Genomic DNA, 9,136 nt, shown 5'->3' with positions numbered 1-9,136 from the left:
TTACTCATCAGCCACACAGCTTACACTGACGGTAGCCGTATCAAACAACTTTAACATTGTTACGTTACAAATATGCGCCACACTGTGAACCCACACCAAAAAAGAATGAAAAACACATTTCTGGAGAACATCCCACCGTAACACAACATAAACACAACAGAACCATTACCCAGAATCCCATGCAGCCCTAACTCTTCCGGTCTACATTATACACCCCCGCTACCACCAAATCCCCCCACACATCAACCCCCGCCCCTCTCCGTGCGTTGGTTGAGCGGAAGAGTTAGGGCTGCATGGGATTCTGGGTATTGGTACCGTCAGTGTAAGATGTGTGGCTGCTGAGTTAGTAGCCTTGCTGTCTCTTACGTGAGCAAGCTAGAACAGCATTCCAATTGTGGTCGAGCAGGTACACTGTCAGGGCAGACTGTAGAGGGCGCCAAATGTAGTGTCATCACGCTCTGATATTCGGGAGTCTCCCGGGAAAAATTAGAGGGTTGGCAAGTATGACGCTATCAAGCGGCTATCAAGCGACATTCATTCAAAACTCGCGGGCTGCACTAACATCAAATTTCCACATTAAAGTGCGTGCCGGTGCGTGTGTCTGAGACCCCTGGTTAACATAGCACAAAGCATGTAAGCTTTGTATGCGGTGATTTTCATTTTAAATTTTAAATTTTTTTTTGTGGCTCCCATTACTTTCTATAATTTGTGAAACTTGCCAAAATGGCTCTTTGAGTGGTAAAGGTTGCCGACCCCTGACTTGGGGCATGCTAACTGTTATTCTGTTACTTCACAGTTTGTTGAGTTTGACTTAAGTTGAGTTTAAGTTTATTTCGAACATGCAAGCATACAACATGATACATCACAATTTCCAGTTTCTCTTTTCAACATGTTCGAAAAGGAGTAGGAAGAAGCAGAGTTTATTTAATCCTACCCCCTTCCTTTTACATAACAGTTGCTAAAACTTTTGTTCACTTCCTGTTCTCAATTTATTCACAATATACTCCGTAAGTAATCACAATAAAAATAAATAAATACATAAATAATACACGGTGAAGTAAGTTATATTTCATATGGTGAGATGAGTAAGATTATTTTGAAAAAATGAATGGATGGATGAAATAAATTGAGAATGTTTATCATGGTTCTTCTTCTTCGTACTTTGTAAACACTTTAAGTTTGAAGAGTTTCTTGAAGTGGATCATATTAGTACATTGTTTGATTGCTTTGCTTAATCCATTCCATAATTTAATTCCACATACTGATGTACTGAAGGTTTTAAATGCTGTACGTTTGTTAGCCTGTCACCATACTATCTTTTTAAAGTTTTCAAATGAAACAGTAATATGTTTTGTTAAATTGACTCTATATTGCCAGCGTTTTACTTTAGCTTACTTTACTTTTACTGCACACATACTAACTGCTAGCATGTTAGCATGCTACATTTTTAAAGTTTTAAAATTTAACAGACATATGTTTTGTTAAGTTGACTCTTATATTGTCAGCGTTTTACTTTAGCTTACTTTACTTTTACTGCACACATACTAACTGCTAGCATGTTAGCATGCTAACTTTTTAAAAATGTAACAGACATACATTTTGTTACTTGACCCTATCTTGTCAGAATGCCGAGGTTAAGATGGTAGCTTTTTTAGCAAATTTTGCAGGGATACGCCCTAGGGTAAAATATCTATTTTCTTGAGGCATGCTAACTGTTAGCATGTTTGCGCTTTACATTACTTTACAGGTTTTCACCTAGGAGTCAAATATTATGTTACTTCACAACACTGTTAGCATGCTAACTTTTTCAAATTTTTAAATTTAACAGTCATTTGTTTTTTTTTACTTGACTTTATCTTGCAGCATGCTAACGTTAACATGGTAGCTTTTTAGCTGATTTTGCAGGTGTATACCTTTGAGTAAAATATAGTTTTACTCAAAAGCATGCAAACTGTTTGCATTTTAGCTTTTTAGATAATTTAGCAGGTCATATTCTGTTACTTCACACATACTAACTGCCAGAGAGGTGGACTCGAGTCACATGAATTGGACTCGAGTCAGACTCGAGTCATGAATTTGATAACTTTAGACTCGACTTGACAAAATGTAAAGAGACTTGCAACTCGACTTAGACTTTAACATCAATGACTTGTGACTTCACTTGGACTTGAGCCTTTTGACTTGACATGACTTGCTACTTTCTCCAAAACCCAAAGATTAAAAGGTTATTCAGGAGCGCTCTGTATCTTTCATTTGGTACGTATCAGCGTGTGTGCTGCCTGTCAGCTGGTGTGCTCGCAGTACAACAGCCAATCAAATTAGATCTACATTGTTTTCATCCCACAGCATTCATCCAATCAAATTGCAGTACAACCACCGAACTTACACTTGGGTAAAACGGAATCCATCCTGTTTGGGTCCCACATCAACCTTAAGAAAGTCAATGACTTCACTTATCACCAGGAAAGATGAGGTCACCTACCTAGGTTCCATTCTAGAGGCTAACCTTTCCTGTGATAAAATGGCAACCAAGGTAATCAAAAAGGTTAACCAACGAACGAGATTTCTCTATAGAATCTCCTCTCTGGTCAACAAAAGCACCATGATGATTCTGGCGGGAACTCTCGTTCAACCCTTTTTCGATTACGTATGCACCTCCTGGTACCCTAGCACCTCCAAAACCCTCAAATCTAAACTCCAAACATCCCAGAACAAGCTAGTCAGGTTACTTCTAGACCTCCACCCCAGATCCCACCTCACTCCTACCCACTTCTCCAAAGTGGGCTGGCTCAGGGTGGAGGACAGAGTAAAACAACTTGCACTGAGCCTAGTCTATAAAATCCACTACACCTCCCTGATACCGAAGTACATGTCAAACTACTTCCTTAACGTAAATGACCGCCATAACCACAACACCAGGGGGAGCTCCACTAACCACGTTAAACCCAGATTCCGAACTAACAAAGGTCTTAACTCATTCTCTTTCTATGCCACATCAATGTGGAATGCACTCCCAACAGGTATAAAAGAAAGGGCATCCCTATCCTCCTTCAAAACTGCAATAAAAGTTCACCTCCAGGCAGCTACAACCCTAAACTAACACCCTCCCCGGTTTGCTAATAATCAAATGTAAACAATTAAATGCAGATACTTTTTCTTATGCCTTCTGATCTCTCTCCCTCTCTCTCTATGTCCACTACTTGCTGTCCATATCCTACCCCCCCTCCACACCCCTGATTGTAAATAATGTAAATAATTCAATGTGATTATCTTGTGTGATGACTGTATCATGATGATAGTATATATCTGATAGTATATATCTGTATCATGAATCAATTTAAGTGGACCCCGACTTAAACAAGTTGAAAAACTTATTTGGGTGTTACCATTTAGTGGTCAATTGTACGGAATATGTACTTCATAAATAAATGGGTTATACTTGTATAGCGTTTTTCTACCTTCAAGGTACTCAAAGCGCTTTGACAGTATTTCCACATTCACCCATTCACACACACATTCACACACTGATGGCGGGAGCTGCCATGCAAGGCGCTAACCAGCAGCCATCAGGAGCAAGGGTGAAGTGTCTTGCCCAAGGACACAACGGACGTGACTAGGATGGTAGAAGGTGGGGATTGAACCCCAGTAACCAGCAACCCTCCGATTGCTGGCACGGCCACTCTACCAACTTCGCCACGCCGCCTTCACTGTGCAACCTACTAATAAAAGTCTCAATCAATCAAAAAAAGAGCTGTCAAACAACGCGTCAGTGAGAAAAATTATGCCAAAGTTGGTTTCGTTCGGGTATAAAAACTATGACTTGGTCAACAAAAAACAAATTGCAGTATGCTAAACATGCAGTTCGAATATTACAGACGGAGACGCAACAACTTCCAACTTCGTTCGACATTTGAAGATGCACAAAGAAGGGTAAGTTTTGAATGTAAGCTAACGTTTATTGGCTAAGTAACGTAGCTTTTATTTGCAGTGAGGCTGTAAACTCACTGCTAACGCTATAACCATAGACATCTTATAAGTAGACGCAGCATCGAGCGCTACTGCCTACTGGCGCTGACGAGATTCAGTAGGCCTTTAATAGTGCTATTATGAAGTGCAATGTCAGCACTATTTTTTTTCCTGCAATTTCAAATGCACTTGTTTTAATAAATAAATACAGCGTTTTAAAAGCATACACAATCTGTGTAAATATATTAGTCTGTGGTTAAAAGGACTTGAAAGGACTCGAAACTCAAAATGCAAGACTTGGGGCTTGACTTGAGACTTTCCAGTCTTGACTTTGGACTTGACTCAGGACTTGCCTGTCTTGACTCGGGACTTGACTCGAGACTTGAGGGCAAAGACTTGAGACTTACTGTGACTTGCAAAACAATGACTTGGTCCCACCTCTGCTAACTGCTAGCATGTTAACTTTTTAAAGTTTTAAAATCTAACAGACACATATTTTGTTACTTGACTCTATCTTGTCAGAATGCTGAGGTTAAGATGGTAGCTTTTTAGCTAATTTTGCAGGGATACGCCTTAGAGTAAAACATCTATTTTCTTGAGGCATGCTAACTGTTTTACATAACTTTAGAGGTTTTCACCTCAGAGTCAAATATTATGTTATTTCATGTTACTTACGCATGTTAACTTTTTCAAGTTTTTAAATTTAACAGTCATTTATTTTTTTACTTGACTCTATCTTGCCAGCATGCTAACGTTAACATGGTAGCTTTTTAGCTAATTTTGCAGGTGTACGCCTTTGAGTAAAATATATTTGTACCCAAAAGCATGCCAACTATTTGCATTTTAGCTTTTTAGATTATTGATCAGGTACTCACCTAAAATTGTTACTTCACACATACTAACTACTAGCATGTTAGCATGTTAACTTTTTAAAGTTTTAAAATTTCACGGACATATATTTTGTTACTTGACTCTATCTTGTCAGAATGCTGAGGTTAAGATGTTAGCTTATTAGCTAATTTTGCAAGGATACACCTTAGAGTAAAATATCTATTTTTTTGAGGCATGCTAACTGTTTTACATAACTTTACAGGTTTTCACCTCACAGTCAAATATTATGTTACCTCACAACACTGTTAGCATGCTAACTTGTTCAAGTTTTTAAATTTTTTTACTTGACTCTGTCTTGCCAGCATGCTAACGTTAATGTGGTAGCTTTTTAGCTAATTTTGCAGGTGTACGCCTTAGAGCAGGGGTGGGCAATTAATTTTTACCGGGGGCCGCATGAGCTACTCGAGCACTGCTGGAGGGCCACATCGACAATATTTCAATAAAATTTTGCTCAATATTATTTTTGATATATACCGTAAGATAAATAATAATAATAATAATAATAATAATTAATAATAATAGTAATACTTCAACATAGTGTGTGTAACAGCATTCCATGACTAATATAAATAAATTAACATTAATAATAAATGACAGTAAAATAAGCACACGTATGACTGAGGAGTCATAGCGTAACTTTGTGTGGTGTTTGAGTTGTCCGACTTTTTGTGTGGCCATAAACGCACCAGTGGTTTAGTGCTATGCGTGTTGGTGACAGATGACAAGTTGGTTTTGGCCTGGTTTGTACGGCAGAAAATGACTAGTTTTTCGAGATAGAATTGTTTTACTCATGTTTTTGGTGTGGTTATGTCCGAATATAAACAGTTTTGCTCAATAAAGTGATCGATATAATTCCTGTCCTCGAAGCATCTCGATAGACGTTACAATAATTGAACGGTGTTCAATTGAACGGTGTTGTAAACGGTGTTGACGAACACCATTAGGGCCGCTTATTGTCACTGTCACTCAAAGTTGCATTGCAAAATTCTATAGAATAAATATGTTTATTTTGTTTAGAATTCAGATGGGATTTGATTTGGTGCGCGGCATATGCACTGCTCAAGGAAGTAATACAAATAACGATTTTCAAAACAAAAGCAGCACCGTTGTATTGCACACTCGACATAGATACTTTTTAAAATTTATTTTGTAATTTATAATTGGCCTCACGCGGGCCGGACAGGGACGCACAAAGGGCCGGATGCGGCCCGCGGGCCGCAGAATGCCCAGGTCTGCCTTAGAGTAAAATATTGTGTTACTTGAGGCATGCTAACTGTTAGCATGTTATCTGTTTAGAAAATTTGATAAGGACTCACATTGGAGTCAAATAGTTTGTTACTTCACACACACAAACTGTTAACATGCTAGCTTTTTAAAGTTTTTAAGTTTACCAGTCATATATTTTGTTACTGAACTATCTAGCTAGCATGCATTTTGTATTTTTAGCTAATTTAGCAGGTATAAGCCTTCGAGTAAAATATATTTTTACTCAAAATCATGCCAACTGTTTGCATTTTAGCTTTTTAGATAATTTAGCAAGTACTCACCTCATATTCTGTTAGTTCACACATACTAACTGCTAGCATGTTAGCATGCAAACTTTTTAAAGTTTTAAAAGACAAATATTTGGTTACTTGACTCTATCTTGTCAGAATGCTGAGGTTAAGATGGTAGCTTTTTAGCAAATTTTGCAGGGATACGCCTGAGAGTAAAATATCTATTTTCTTGAGGCATGCTAACTGTTTTACAACATAACTTTACAGGTTTTCACCTCATAGTCAAATAATATGTTACTTCACAACACTATTAGCATGCTAACTCTTTCAAGTTTTTTTTTTTATTTAACAGTCATTATTTTTTACTTGACCTAATTTTGCAGGTGTACGCCTTAGAGTAAAATATATTTTTACTTGAGGCATGCTAACTGTTAGCATGTTAGCTGTTTAGACAATTTGACAGGGACTCACCTCGGAGTCAAATAGTTCACATGTTAGGTTTTTAATGTTTTTAAGTTTACCAGTCATATATTTTGTTACTGAACTATTTAGCTAGTATGCGAATGTTAGCATTTGGTATTTTTTAGCTAATTTAGCAGGTATAAGCCCTTGAGTAAAATATATTTTTACTCAAAAGCATGCCAACTGTTTGCATTTCAGCTTTTTAGATCATTTAGCAGGTATTCTGTTACTTCACACATGCTAACAGTTAGCATTTTAGCATGCTAGCTTTCTCAATTAATTTGGTAGATCTACTTTTAACAAACATATATTTTCTACTTGACTATCTTGCTAGCATGCTAAAATTAGCTAGAACCCTCACTATACTCATTAGTAGGTAGAATCTATATTTTTTACAATTTAGAATGTGTTTAGTAAGTCATTATTTGTGGATTTTTGCTATATGCAGGAGAATTTACTTAACTTTCAGACTTTCTTATAACTAGCCACATGCTTTGATTCCGATTCACCGTGTAAACTCAGCAAAACTGGATTAGTTGCCAGTGAGTGAAGTTGTTTGAAAGTAGTAGTGGGACAAATGCTATTTGAGCCGCTTTCTACCACTTTTTCCGCATGAGCTGCAGGAGTTGATGCCGCTACGTGATGCTTTTTAAGCACATTCCCTTACACTGCCAACAAATATGTTCATAACCAGTTATTAACTTGAAAGTAATTATCTGACGGTCTCAAATCAGCAGGGCGTCAAATGATGTCAGGTCAATAAAACTTACAGGGAGTAGAAATGTTATGTTAGTGTTAAGCGCATTTAATAATATAAATAGCAAAGCCATGTTGAATATCTTACGCAGTGACGTCATGTGCCTGCGTGCACTGAAATGGTATGTTGTGAGCATGCGCAGAATAAACGGCTCAGTGAGTTCCTGGACCAAAAGAAGTAATGGTGGTTTGTTTATTTCCTCCCGTGAATATAAAGTGCTAGGTAACCACATTGGTGACTGTTATAACGATAGACTGCTGCAGAAATGAGTAGTGCTAAAGGTTATGGGCCCAGTCATTCAGGCCAAAGATGGTTTAGACTTTTATTCGACGGTGACGAGAAAAATTATGAACTCTGGGAAACGAGGTTCCTCGCACACATGGAGTTACGTGGTCTCGGAGGAGTTATCCTGGAATACCCGCACATAGATGAGGAAGACGAAGAAGCTCTCGCGGAAGATGAGGCAAAGAACGGTGAGGCATATGCGGAGCTAGTGCAGTGTCTAGACAATAAGAGTTTGTCGTTGATAATGAGGGACGCGAAACGTGATGGAAGAGCAGCACTGGAGATTCTTCGCGAGCATTACGCGGGAAAAGACAAACCTCGTGTTGTGAGTTTGTATTGTGAACTTTCCTCGCTCCATAAGGCTAGTAATGAAACTGTCACGGACTATATTATTAGAGCAGAGACTATTTTCACGTCATTAAGAAGAGCAGACGAACAGATAAGTGATGGGCTTCAGATAGCCATGGTAGTAAAGGGGCTACCTGACTCATATAAGCCATTCGTCGTGCACATTACCCAAACAAATGACACTGTAACGTTTGGCGAGTTTAAAACGAAACTGCGAAGTTATGAGAGTACAGAAAAATATGGGAAGAACGACGTGAATGCAGAAGAAGACAATGTGATGAAGGCTAGCGGGGCAGCAAGATTACATGGAAGAGGAAGAGGAAAGAAAATGGATCTAGCTGATGTCGAGTGTTACACATGTGGGAAAAAGGGACACATGGCCAGGACATGCCCTGACGAATCCCAGACGAGAAGAGAGTATCGAAAATGGGATACACCACATCGGGGAAGGGGACGCGGTCGAGGACGAGGCCGTGACCATATAAAGAAAGCTGATGGGGAGGCAGGACCTACATCTTTCTGTTTCTTCAAATTGAGTGACTGTCCTCCACAAATAAGAAGCAAGAAGGGTCTCATGGTCGACTGTGGCGCCACGACCCACCTGATCAACGACGCCAGAAAGTTCAAGACAGTCGACAAGAGCTTCAGGCCTGAGGACCACATGATTGAGCTTGCCGATGGAACCAAGGTGAGCGGGATGGCGAAGATGAGGGGAGACGCCGAAGTCTACTTGCTGGACAGCGAGGGACGACGAGTCAAAACAAGGCTCAAACAAGCACTTTACATCCCATCATTTCCACAAAACATTTTTTCAGTGAAATCAGCGACAGCCAACGGAGCGGAGCTACGCTTCAAGGACGGTGATAACTGGCTGGTCCACAAGGATGGTACCAAGTTCAAAATGGATGTGTATGGTAGGCTGTATTACCTT

Source organism: Entelurus aequoreus, linkage group LG14 (genome assembly GCF_033978785.1).
Source record: "Entelurus aequoreus isolate RoL-2023_Sb linkage group LG14, RoL_Eaeq_v1.1, whole genome shotgun sequence".
Taxonomy (NCBI): Eukaryota; Metazoa; Chordata; class Actinopteri; order Syngnathiformes; family Syngnathidae; genus Entelurus; species Entelurus aequoreus.
The sequence above is the reverse complement of the archived record's forward strand: the minus strand, read 5'-3'. Positions refer to the sequence as shown.